Source organism: Peromyscus maniculatus, chromosome 22, assembly GCF_049852395.1.
Source record: "Peromyscus maniculatus bairdii isolate BWxNUB_F1_BW_parent chromosome 22, HU_Pman_BW_mat_3.1, whole genome shotgun sequence".
NCBI lineage: Eukaryota > Metazoa > Chordata > Mammalia > Rodentia > Cricetidae > Peromyscus > Peromyscus maniculatus.
Window position 1 is genome coordinate 31,049,161 of NC_134873.1, and position 14,014 is coordinate 31,063,174.

Consider the following 14,014-nt stretch of genomic DNA (forward strand, 5'->3'; position numbering starts at 1 on the left):
TCGGATGACTCTAGCTTGTGTCAAATTGACATAAAACTAGCCAGGACAGCAGTGTATGATCCTTCTGAAAGCCCAGAGAGCCCACGGATCCCTGTCATTGATCTGGCCAACCACCCCGGGGCAGCATTTGTAGGCATATGCTCTACCACCGAGTCACACTCCAGTCCAGAAGGAAGGCTTTCCAAAGCCCAGCCTGCAGGTAAGAATCCAACAGCGATGGTCCAGGTGGCCTTGAGTTGAGCTTGTCATAAAAGGAACACTGAGGACTTAAGGGTAGGAGTCCTGGTGTGGATCCCACTTCCAATTTTTCCTCTTACCCCAGCTCCCTCAGTGGCACCAGTAGCCTTTTTTCCAACTCAGCCACACTCAGACACTCCCATCACTTCTGGTCCAGGCATGGTGCACTTCTTCCACACCGCCGTGGTGCTTCCTGGAAGGGTTTGTTGATAGACCCCCTCATTCCTTCCCTGATACTCCGTGCCTGACTCCTGCTAGGCAAGGTGCTCCTTTCTTGTACCGCCTGGAGAGAACAGAAACGACCAAGTGTAGACAGAGGTGCCGAAGGGGAGGGATGCTTTGGTGCCTGGGGCCCAGCTAAGAGGTGGCTGAGCCTGGATGACCCTCCTAGCTTCAGCTCTCATGTAGTGTAGCAGCTTCCTTCCAGGTAGGCAAGCTCCTTCAGACAGAAAGTAAACAACTCAAAATAGCTTCAGGAAGTCCCTGAAACCGACCAGATTCACTAGGCTCCACCTTTCCCAACAGTAAACAGTAGCGGGTGCTGAGAGGATCTGTTCTCAGAGGAGCCAAGCTGCAGAGGAGACCCCTGAGACCAGTCAAGTGGCCTGGAAGGACCCAGAGGCCACCAGAGCCGCCTGAAGGAGGCTCAGACCAACCGAGCCACCTGGAAAACACACTCTCCAACCTGTTGAGCTGACTGCAGGCTGTGCGGTCGGCTGCAGGTTCCCAGAGTTTGCGAGCTGTCATCTGTGCCAGGGTGGGCTTTGGTGATGCAGCTGTCTTTAAGTCACTCTCTCTGTAAGTGACCTGTCACCCATAGTCCCTTAAGTAACCCCAATAAAACTCAGTGGTTCACCTAGTTAGGCTTTTAATGGTATCCATACTTTGGTCTGTTCTGGGCTCCCAGTCTGGGGTGAATAGATGTGTTGTGGTCGTTTGAACGTCATCGGCCCCCATAAACTCGTAGGGAGTGGCACTATTAGCAGGTGTGGTCTTGTTGGATTAAGTGTGGCTTTGTTGGAGGAAGTTTGTGGTGGTGGGGGTGAGCTTTGAGATCTCCTATGCTCAAGCTGTGCCCAGTGTCACAATCCACTTCCTGTTGCCTGTAAGATGTAGGACTCTCAGCTCCTTCTCCAGCACCACGTCTGCCTGCACGCTGCCATGTCCCGCCATGATGATAAAGGACTGAACCTCTGAAACTGTAAGCCACCCCAATTAAACGTTTTCCTTTAGGAGAGTAGCCGTGGTCATGGTGTCTCTTCACAGCACTGGAAACCCTAAGACGAGTGTGTTGCATCTCCCCAGGAAAAGTTCATTATGGAGGAGGCAGCAAAGGTTTGGTCTTCACAGATGAGAAGAATTTTGCCCATGACCAGACTGGGGAAGAGATGGGAGGAGGCACAGCCCGGACCTGGAGGTCGGATGCGGATGCTGCCAGATATAGGGATTGTTTTGGAGTTTATTCTGCACAGAGGGGGTGCTGGTGAATTATAAGCATCAAAGTGAATGCGGAGTTAGAACCGTCAGGACAGGGACAAGAGACCAGTGAGGCTGTCATCGCTGTGACCCCTAGGAGGGGTGGTGCTGAAGCCAGGGTGGGCTCTGGCTGAGATAAATGTAGAGAAGACCCAGTGGGCCAGGGCAGGAAGTGAAGGACTCCAGCCGGGGCCAGGCACGCATGGCTCTGGCAGGCCTTGTCCTTCTCCCCGATACCTTCTGCCTTGCTAAAATCTCTTAGATTCTCTATTTGGCTACTTCCTCCTGGGGCTGACTACCAACATCAGCTATCAGACTATTGAAGTCCAGCAATCAAAAGCTCTCCTTTGGCTCACCTAATTAACACGCTCAATTAAAATTAGACACCTCATCCTAACACTGGATTTCCCCTTATAAACTGCCATTTCCCTACGAGCCACGTCTGTCTCCTCTCTATCCAGAGGCAGTCCTTTGTCCCACCAGGACAAATATCCCTCCCCCGTCCCTTGTTCCCTTCCTGTTTGCCCTCGTCCTCTGTCTCCTGTCTCTGTCCCTTATTCCTGCCCTCTGTTCCTTTGGGGCAAATAAATCTCCTTTGTGCTGAGAACATGGTCTTGGGGGGCCTGGGCTGATACTTTTCCTTTCAGGAAGGATCTTACACATTGTCTTTTGGTGTTGGTATGAGGAAGAGGTTGAGGTGAATGTGGTGTTCTGGAAAGCATGGTGTAGGGTACAAAGCCTGAGCTCGGTTCTGGGGCTTGAAATCCCACCAGTCCCTGAGCTCAAAATCCAACCAGTCGCTGAGCTCACCTCAAGCTCACGACTTGAAATCTCACCAATTCCTACCCTGGAAATCTCCACCCTGGAAAAAAATCTGCCCCCACGAAGCCCTGTGTAAACCTGCCTCCCACTCAGTCCTCTGCTGCTTTTCTCCTGAGCAGAGGCAGCCCCCCCACCCCCACCCTACCCTGTGTTTTCCCAATAAACCTTGTGTGAGGTTTGTTTTGTTGTGCAGTGTGGCTTTGTGGTATTTCTTGGCTCTGGACCACCAGGGTCCCTTTCCTCTCAGAGCTGTGACTCTTACACATGGGTTTAAGTGGAGTGATGAGGGGGCTGGAGAGATGGCTCAGAGGTTAAGATCACTGGCTGTTTTTTCCAGAGGCCCTGAGTTCAATTCCCTCTTCTGGCCTGCAGGCATACACGCAAACAGAACACTGTATACATAATAATAAATAAATAGATCTTAGGCCGGGCGGTGGTGGCGCACGCCTTTAATCCCAGCACTCGGGAGGCAGAGCCAGGTGGATCTCTGTGAGTTCGAGGCCAGCCTGGGCTACCAAGTGAGCTCCAGGAAAGGCGCAAAGCTACAAAGAGAAACCCTGTCTCGAAAAACCAAAAAAAAAAAAAAAAAAATAGATCTTTAAAAAAAAAAGTGGAGTGATGAGTTGTGACACTTCCTCCTGCCGTTTGTCTTTCCTCCGGTAACTGCACAGGTTTTCGTGGATGCTCTTGAGTCTGGGGTGGCAGCTGTGTCCTTACGTAGTGTTGTGAGGATGGGTCCTCACCATGTTAGATGTCAGAGTGCATCTGGGAACCGCATGTTCCCACAGCAGCTTTGACTTCCTTGCAGCCCGGGAGCTTCTTTCTTCCTTCCTTCCTTCCTTCCTTCCTTCCTTCCTTCCTTCCTTCCTTCCTTCCTTCCTTCCTTCCTTCCTTCCTTCCTCCCTCCCTCCCTCCCTCCCTCCCTCCCTCCCTCCCTCCCTCCCTCCCTCTCTCTCTCTCTCTCTCTCTCTCTCTCTCTCTCTCTCTTTCTCTCTCTCTTCTTTGGAGACAAGGTTTCTCTGCATAGCTCTGGCTATCCTGGAACTCCTTCTGTAGTCCAGGCTGGCCTCTAACTCAGAGGCAGAGGATTTTTTTTCTTTCTTGGAGAGAATGGAAGCTGTTGCCCTTCAGAAGGTCCTCTCTGTGTGATGAGGGAGGTCCTTATCGGGCTGATGTAGGCCATGGCACTCAGCAGTTAGGGCAGTGAGTTTGCTCAGATGCTGCAGCCCTGGTCCATGTTCTCTAGACACAGGAAGTGCAACAGTTCACACTAAAGTCAGACATTTACACCAGCTCTCATGACAGGCCAGGTTGCTAGTGAGTGTGGAGGCTGAATATTTTCATGGAAGTTGTTGTTCAAAGTTAACGTTTAAAGCCAAGGAATACACTTTTTTTCCCCTTTGAGACAGGGTTTCTTTGTGTAGCTTTGTGCCTTTCCTGGAACTCGCTTTGTAGACCAGGCTGGCCTCGAACTCACAGAGATCCACCTGCCTCTGCCTCCCGGGTGCTGGGATTAAAGGCGTGTGCCACACCACCGCCTGGCAAGGAATACACTTTTCAGCCAGCTAATGGGTTCTTCTCTGAGCTGATCACTGAGGTGTGAAGTGAGACACTAGCTATTTTACTGCCAAATTCCTTTACTTTCAACATAATTGCTTTTTTTTAAAGATTTATTTATTTATTATGTATACAGCATGTATGTCTGCAGGTCAGAAGAGGGCGCCAGATCTCATTACAGATGGTTGTGAGCCACCATGTCGTTGCTGGGAATTGAACTCAGGACCTCTGGAAGAGCAGTCAGTGCTCTTAACCTCTGAGCCATCTCTCCAGCCCCCAACATGATGGCTTTTTGAATGGAATTGCTCTGTGTTCCTGGCTTCCTGGTGGCTGACTGTGGCTCCATGGAACCCAAGGGCACCGTGTCTTCTGTGATTAGCTCTAGACATGGTGAGATCTGCAGAGTCGGGAGGCCACTTACCCTGAGACACCCAGCGCCAGCTGTGGAAAGTTCATCCTGAGGTCATGTTAGTGAGTCAAAGGCCAGGTGAAGAAGGCTCGCTAGGGTCTCCTCTAAGACACACAGAACAAACCCAGCTTGGGAGTTCTAGCTGTTTTTAAAGTCTATTGGAAGAGTTCCCAGATGTACACTTATTAGCTCTGAGCAAACACCCACAGCTTCCTGGGAGCCTGGGCTGGGGCCAGGCCAGAGCTGGCTTGGAGCCTTCTACATGGATGGGGAACACATTAACATGTCTGTCTTCTCAAATGGTGCTCTTTGTTAAGTCTACATTTCTTTATTATTTATTTATTTGGGGTGTAGGCACACACATGTCACAGTCGGTATGAGGAATCAGAGCAGAGCTTCAAGCACATTGTTTTTTGGTGGTGAGACCATTGGAAATTACTCCGTTTGCAACTCTGAAATGTACAGTCTACATTTTGCTATTTCCCACGTTATGTAATAGATCATATAAACAATAATTCTTTTTGCCTAATAACTTTGGTACCTTCGATTGACGTCACCCAGCTTTCCCCATCCTGAGCCCCTGGCAACTCTTGCCTGCTGCTCTCTCCTTTCTGAACTTCATCAGTTCAGATGTCACAAACAAGTGAACTCCTGTAGTGTTAGTCTTTTGTGCCTGGCGTCTCTCATTGAGCAGGATGTCTTCCAGTTCCATCCATGTCATCGTAAATGATGAATCAGGGAGTTGTTTGTTTGTTTTGAGACAGGTTTTCTCTGTGTAACAGTCCTGGCTGTCCTGGAGCTCCCTCTGTAGACCAGGCTGGCCTTGCACTCACAGGGATCCCCTGCCTGTGCCTCCCAAGCGCAGTGATTGAAGGGAAGTCATGGAGTTCTGAGGAGGCCAGCACTAAGCATGCTGCTGGAAACTGTGCTCAGTGCACCAGTGTCTTCTTCATTGCCCTCTAGAACCTCTCGGGAAATGCCCTCACAAACACTGCCAGAAGAGTCTCTCCCGGGTGACCCCAGAACCTGTCAAGTTGATAATTAAGACATCAAGCACTTGAGGAGGAAAGAGCCAAGGTGAAGACATATACCCTTTCTAACTAAACTACAGAAGCCATCTTGGGTCATTTCTACCATCTTGTATACCTTGGAAGCCAGTACTCTTGACCATAATTGTCTCAGGTAGGGTTTCTGTTTCTGTGAAGAGACGCCATGACCACGGCTACTCTCATAAAGGAAGACATTTAGTTGAGCTGGCTTACAGTTTCAGAGGTTCCATCCTTTATCATCATGGTGGGACATGGCAGTGTGCAGGCAGACATGGTGCTGGAGAAGGAGCTGAGAGGTTCTGCATCTGCATCTGTAGGCAGCAGGAAGAGACTGTGAGCCACTGGGCCTGGCTTGAGCTTCTGAAATGTCAAAGCCCACCCCCCAGTGACACACATCCTCCAATAAGGCCACACCTCCTAATAGTTCCACTCCCTATGTGTGTATGGGGATCATTTTCATTCAAACTACCGTAATATTCAAGGAAGAGTTGATAATACTGATAATAATCTACCTGTGATGGGACAAGTGTGAAGTAAGTTGTAGACATGCTTTAAAACCACCACAGGCAAGTGGTGCCGTCTCTGTTAGTATTTTCAAGCATTTATTCTGTAGAAAAACTCATTCAGATGTGCAGCTAGTTCGACCATTCTATGCAACATTATTTGTATTAGTAACCCAGAAAAGGAAGTAGGGGCCAGAGAGGCAGCTCAGCAGTCAGGAACATTTGCTGTTCTTGTAGAGGATTCAGGTTTGGTCCCCAAGACTTACATCAGGCAACCCACATACCCTGTAGCTCCAGTTCCAGGGTATCCGAACCTTCTTTTGGTCCTCTTGGGTACCTGTACACACATGTGGTATGCATAAACTCATTTAGACACTCACGCATGCACATAAAAACATTGTAAAAAAGAAAATCAACCCACCCACTCCATTCACTTATTAAAATGGTCCTCTTCAGCTCCCGTGTCTCTGTCTGTGTTACATGTGTGTTTGTTTCTGTTACATGTGTGTTGAACGTACAGGGAGTGATGGCCGCCTTTATCTATGACCGCCTTTATCTGGAGAGTGTCCCTGGGGACTGGGATTGTGGGAAGACTCTCACTTCCTTCATTGCTTCTGTGAGGCATGCAAATATTTTTTCAAAACATACATTATTTAATAATTCAAAATATGCTCTTGTGTTTTTCCTTCCCAGTGCAATTGATTTGGATCAACACATTTTAATCAAGTTTTAATGTTATTCTTTTTTGGAGATAGGCTTTTGCTATATTCCTCAGGGTGGCCTCCCAATTCATGATCCCCCTGCCTCAGCACACCCCTCCCCCATGCATGAGTCCTCTCACCCAACTACTGTGATGTCTTTTTCTCTATGTGAGTTAAGGGTAAACTCTTTATGAGAATCTTAATTAACCTCTGAAAAATGGTCCTCATGGGCAGAAGAGAGAGCATGGTATTGTGAGTCCACAAAGCTGGGTCAGCCTAGGTTTGGCGACAACCGTCAGGCCTGTTGTGAAGGACTGCTAGATGGCAGACAGAGCCCCTGCAAACCTCTCCCGGATTATGAATCCATTCACCCGCCTGCTGGATAGAATCCCACGCGCTGTCCTGCTTTCCGGGTCAGACTTCTTCTGAGATCCGTTATAAATCTGACCATCCCTTAGTCTGCCTTGGTCCAGATTTCATCCCAGGCCCTCGGAGGCTGAGGAAGGAGGATTATGGATTCTAAGCCAGCCTGGACTATCGATGGAGACCATCTCAAAATCAAAACAAACTAAACCCAAACCGTCCAGTCACCAGCTCCCACGGTGCCCCGGCATTTGACACGTGGTCAGCTTCATCTTTCAAGGAGGAGGCAGAACCATCATGGCGAGTGACTTGTCCAAGGTGCAGGTGAGTGACGGGCCTAAGAAGAGCTCACCTACCCACTCTCACTGACTCAAGAAGGCCTCCGCTTCTTTCAGGCTGCAGGGTTGGGGTACGGCTGGCTGACACTCCCCTGCTCTTCACGTCCCCCAGGAGCCTCCCAGATCATATTTAGCAAGTGGACATTGTACAATTTTATTCCAATTAAACCTCTGGGAGAGGGTTAAAAAAATTTCCTGACAGCTATGACGTTAAAATAACAGGTGCAGGCTGGGCCTATAGCTCGGTTGGTAGAGCTGTGGATGAAGCCTAGCATGGATGACGCCCAGGGTCTTTCCTCATTGTATAAACTATGTATGGTTGCGCAATTCAGCAAACTTAGCATGTGGGAGGTGGAGACTGAGGATCGGAAGTTCAGGGTTGTCGGTCGGTGGCGGCGCACCCCTTTAATCCCAGCACTCGGGAGGCAGAGGCAGGAGAATCTCTGTGAGTTAGAGTCCAGCCTGGGCTACAGAGCGAATTCCAGCACAGCCAGTGCTACACAGAGAAACCCTGTCTCAAAAAACCAAAACAAACAAAACAAAAACAGTTTTAGTATACTCTAGGTTCGAAGTGTTCATTAGTGTTTCTCACTAAACTGTGCTAACTGCTTTGTGAAGTTCATCTGGTTACATAGGCCTTTGGGGGTCGACATTGGGAGTCAGAAGACCACACGCTATCTCGGTACCCCAGGCAAGGAAGATGTCGCCAGGATCCACACCTCTTCGTCCCTGTCTCGGATAAGGAAGAGCACCCGCAGTTTTACTTTGATTATTAGTAAGAACTGAGGGCTTTTCAAGCATTGGAAAAAAACCTCGATCGTCATCAAAATGATGATCGTCATCATCATTTCCTTTATTCTTTAATTTCCCCAAAATTACGGTTCTGACCATCAGAGCGGTAGTGGGAATGACTGAGTGGGCAGTGGTTGCAATTCATCCCTTGGGCAGCAGGGGGCGCCCGGTGGCTTTGTATCCTCCACGGGGCCTTGAGCAATTAACTGTTTTCTCTCATTCCACTGTGGCCGTTTCTGATCCAAGACAACAAACAGGTTTAATGTTCAGAGAAGGTGTCTGGGAAGGACTGGGGGCATGGAGCCAGCGGTGAACCTTGGGGAAGAGGGAGTCACAGATTGCCCTCGCTGTCAGGGCATCCGTAGGCATCCCAAACATTTGCCAACAGGTAGGCCCAGCTACTACCCGGAAGGGAAGGACGTCAGAACGTCATGTGCTGGGTGAGGAGGGCTTGAGGGGCCGGGCTGGGTGGCAGCTCTTCATCAGGTTGAGATGGAGGGGTGTCAAGATTTTAACACCTGAATTGATACTTAGAGGCCTAATGCCCGGGTGAGGGCTGTGGGTGCCTGCATTGGGTGCGGGCAGGATTCCTTCTAGTTCACATTCTGGTTCCCGGTGGCTCATGGGATTGCTGATGAGAAGGTGTGACTTTGGCTCCAGGCCCAAGGGAATGAATGAGGCCCTGCCCAATTCTCAGGACCGCGCCATTCCAGTTTGCTCCCATCCTAAGATGAGCTAACCCCTGGGAGAGCTAGCCAGGGGGGCGGGGCATAATTCAAGGGTCCTGCCTGGGTCCTCCCGTAGGACAGGAGGAGATGGGGCCGTCCCACTCTGACGTGCAGTTCACATCCACACTGAGCCTGTCATGACTCAGACTAGAGCTGCACACCGACCTTCTCAGGCTTTGCTGGCCTTGGATCTGGGGCGAGGGTTTCTCAGTCTCCAGGATCGCCTGAGCCAGTTCCTTATTGCCCGCCCCCCCACACACACCCCACCATCCTGAGCCCAGGGAATCCTCCGTGCTGGGAAAACATCCTGTCCTCTGGCAGGTCTGGGGTAGCGCTCTGCCATGGTCATCTCCCAGTGAACTGCTAAGCCCTGCTCTTCCAGAATCAAGAGGAGCCAGTGCCCCAAAGCCACCGTGAACGATGTCACCATCAAGGATGGTGACGGGGAACTGGAGGGGGAGGAGCTCAGAAAAGGGGGCGTACTTGGTTTTCAGAGTTGCCGTAGTTTTGGGAACACAAGCTCACTTTCTCAAGGTTCAGGGGACAGGGAGGCTGGAGTCGAAGGTCTGTGCAGGTCAAGGCCCTTTCCAGCCTGCACGCTGAGGCCGGGGGGATTTTATGTGTCAGCTCAGCTGGACTTCACTGTGAACCTGTGGGGTACACGCTGTCGCACCCCAGTTTATAGATGGAGAAAAAGGGCTCAGCAGAAGCACCAAGTCTACAGCCTTGGCTAGAAAGTTGTGCTGCTTGGGGTTCAAGGGCCGATGTCTCTTCTCTCACCCTTTGCTCTCTTTCAGAAGGTGGAGTTTCTCTTCTTTCCTAACCACAGGAGGCAGGAAGCCTTGCTGGGCTGGCTAGTGTTATGTCAACTTGACACAAGCTAGAGTCATCTGAAAGGAGGGAACCTCAGTTGAGAAAAATGTCTCCACAAGTCCAGCTGTAGGCCATTTTCTTAATTAGTGATTGATGGGGAAGGGCCCAGCCCATGGTGGGTAGGATCATCCCCGGGCTGGTGGTCCTGGGTTCTATAAGAAAGCAGGCTGGGCAAGCTGTGGGGAGCAAGCCAGTAAGCAGCACCCCTCCATGGCCTCTGCATCAGCTCCTGCCTCCAGGTTCCTGCCCTGCTTGAGTTCCTGCCCTCGCTGCTTTTGATGATGAGCTGTGATATGAAACTGTGAGTAAAATAAACTCTTTCCTCCCCAAGTAGTTATGGTCATGATAATAGTAATAGTAATGCTAACTATGACAAGTTGGTACCAGGCTACTGGGGTTTTGCTGTGACAGACTTGACCATGTTGTTTTTGTGAGGATGGGGGAAGAGCCTTGGAAATTTGAGCTAGAAAAGCCACAGAGTGTTGAGAGCTCAGTGGACTGTTCTGTAAGGAGCTTCTCGGGAGATAAGAATGTTTGCTCATGGTGTTTCCTCCCAGCAATGGTAACTCTAACCAAGACACTGATTTGGAGGAGGAAGTGGGTTCGGGAACAAATGGCCGGGGATACAAGAGAGTCTGGGGGCCGCACGCCCGCGTTGGATGAGGAAATCCTTCACCTACTGATGGAACACTCACAGTCATGCTCATTACGTTGCTGGCATTTGCCTTGTTTTGATGACTGTGAGGGGCGTTGATTGCGGCTTCTTCAGATATTTGTTGGTTCTACAAACTGGTGGGGAATCTTGTCAATCAGGATGGGATCCCCTGAGACTCCACAAACAAAACCAGCCCTGCTCTTAGGGTGCAGGTGCTCAGCGGAGGGAAGAGCTTTGCCCTAGAATTTTCTGCTAATCATCTTTTAATTATGAGTCCCCGACAGTTGTTTTGCTCAGTGGGAATGAACGAGCACGTGTTTGTATTTAGGGGAATCCCAGCCATTCTCCTGGGAATATTCTTTGTGCATTCTGTGGTTGGGGGCTTGAATTCCCTTAGTAATGAGCTCCACAGAGAAAAGTCCAGTGTCTAAGAACAAGCAGTGTGGGGGTGGCGGGGAGATCAGGCATGAACACCCAAAACACAGAAGTTTTTCAGGCCAGACAAGCACTATTCCTAGGTTCTGCAGGAGTGTGGGCAGCCCCGGGGGCCCCAGCGTCACCATGGAGTGGATCTGGTCCTTGTAGAGCCTAGTTCCTCAAGAAGAAGTGGACACTAGCAGTTACCCCCAAAAGGTTTGTGGCCAAAATGAACCATGTTAGATTATGTGTGATATTCTTCGTACAGTGTGTGGCATCTCACAGGACCCTAACCCTCGCTCAGTCTGTGGTGAGAATGGAAATACGACCCCTATCAGATGGCCCCAGGCACACAGCAGCCCCTAACAGATGGCCCCAGGCACACAGCAGCCCCTAACAGATGGTCCCAGGCACACAGCAGCCCCTAACAGATGGCCCCAGGCACACAGCAGCCCCTAACAGATGGCCCCAGGCACACAGCAGGCCCTAGCAGATGATGGCCCCAGGCACACAGCAGGCCCTAGCAGATGATGGCCCCAGGCACACAGCAGCCCCTAGCAGGTGGTCCCAGGCACACAGCAGGCCCTAGCAGATGATGGCCCCAGGCACACAGCAGGCCCTAGCAGATGATGGCCCCAGGCACACAGCAGCCCCTAACAGATGGCCCCAGGCACACAGCAGCCCCCAGCAGATGGTCCCAGGCACACAGCAGCCCCCAGCAGATGGTCCCAGGCACACAGCAGCCCTAGCAGATGGCCCCAGGCACACAGCAGCCCCTAACAGATGGCCCCAGGCACACAGCAACCCCTAGCAGTGGGGACACTTGGTCCCTGCTACTGGGAAGAAGGTACCTCCCCAGGACCTTCAGGCCAGAGGTGGCCAGGAGCGAGCGAATCTCAAGAGGGGTTTCCGTCACGTCTGTGGTTCCAGTGTAGGCTTCTGTGGGAGTCTGCTTCACCAGTTACACTGTCCTCTGCATGTTCCACGGGAAACCTTGCTGTCTGTTGGCCGGCAGCGAGGCTAATGGCGACTTTCTCAGCTCCCCACGGATCTTAGCTGTGGTGTTAGTTACTTTCTTGGCTGACAAGAAGCAGTTTAGGGAGAAAGGGTGTATTCTGGGCTTACAGTTCGGAGAGCCACAGTCCAGCATGGAGAAGGCGTGGGTGAATGAAGCAGCTGGTCACACTGTGGTTTTGGTCGTGGTCAACAAGCATGGGAAGCAAGCTAGGCTCTAAACCTCACAGCCGGTCCCCAGGCTCCACCTCAAAAAGTCCCACGACCTCCCCAAATAGCACTGCCAACTGGGGTCCCAGTGTCTAAGCCCGTGAGCCCGTGGCGGGGTGGGGGACGTTTTACATTCAAACCACCATGGCTGTCAAAGCCTGGGGCGTCATTTACTGTTATTTAAGAAGATTAAAAAAAAAAATCCTGTGTGAGTGCAGGTGCTGACAGTCTAGAAGGTGTTGGGTCCCGGAAGTGGAGTTACAGGTGGTCGGTTGTGAGTTGCCTGTTACGTGTGCTGGGAATGGAGTGTGGGTCTTCTTCAAGAGCAGCTCTCCGAACAAGGCTGATTGGTGGAGTATGTAGGGACCCCTCCTGATGGACAGATTGTCTACCGGTTTGTAGAACCAACATGTCTGAGGAAAAACAGCTATCAACCCTTGAAGTAACCAAAACAAGGCAAATACTGGCCAAGGAATGGCTGAGCCATCTCTCCATCCATATTATTATCACTTTTTAAAATCTTTTTTATCATGTAGGAAAAATTAGTGTAACTCCTAACCTTTACAGAAGCTTTTTAAATGTACTTTTGTTTCGAGACAAAGTCTCTCTTTGTAGCTCTGGCTAGCCTGGAACTATGGTGGCTCACCAGCATCTGTAACTTTAGTCTCAGGGGATCCCACACCCTCCTCTGGCCTCCAGGGGCACCAGCCATGCACAGGATGCACAGACATACAGGCAAGCAAAATATCCATAGACATAAGAAAAAACAGTCTTAAACAACAACAAAAACAAACGTTCCATGCTGGCATTTCCCCCCCGAAATGGGTCAAGTCTGGGCAGTTTGTTTCTAGAATTTACCTTTTCCCCCCTCTTGGGAATAAGAGCAACATCCCCTGTCTTCATATTTAACTAGCCTTTCCAGATAGCTGCACGTCTTCTGTGTTCCTCTTTTTAAAGACCTATTTTTATTTTTAATTATATGTGTGGGCGGAGTGTGTGTGCGTGCACGCGCTTGTGTGGGAGGGTGTGTGCATGGAACGGTAGGTGCCCTCGGGGACCAGAGGTGTTGTCTCTCCCTGGGCTGGGGTTACAGGGATTGTGAGCTGCCTGGCCTGGGTTCTGGGAACTGAACTCTGGTCTTCTCCAGGCTCTCAACCCGGCAGCCACCTCTCCAGCTCTCCTGCGGTCTTGCCTTGGCCTGCAGCAGGGCCGCGTGGTTTCCCTCACACCCGGAGTTGTGTGGCTCTGAGAATGTCAAATGACAGGAAGTATCCCGGAAGGTCTCACCCTTCTCTTGTTAAGGGGTTTCAGTTCCTGGGATGTGAGACCTGACTGGACAATTTATAGCTCCCAGAAGCAATATCAGCAGCGCACCCCGATCAGCTGCCGAAGGTAAAGAAATGATCTAATTCCAAAAATAAGCCTTCTGTGTGGAGTTATGTAGAGTCAGGCGGAGTATCCAGGGTGGGGGTAGGGGGTCCTGAAAGCGTTTTAACTCCTCAGCCACCCACAGAATCAAACATTGGCCTATGGCCTATAAGGGAGGGGACAGAAGTCTCCAAATAGTCTTGTAACTTGTAGATTTTAATTATAATTTATTTGATATTCATGCATGCAACATCAAACTTTTAAAAAAGGTTTACTTTTTTTAAAATGATTTATTTTTATTTTATGTACATTGGTGTTTTACCTGCACGTATATCTGTGTGAGGGTGTCAGGTCCCCTGGAACTGGAGTTACAGGCAATTGTGAGCTGCCGTGTGGGTGCTGGGAATTGAACCTGGGTCCTCTGAAAGAACAGCCAGTGCTCTTAACTGCTGAGCCACCTCTCCCGACCCTAAAAAAAGGTTTATTTTTGATTATTTTTCTA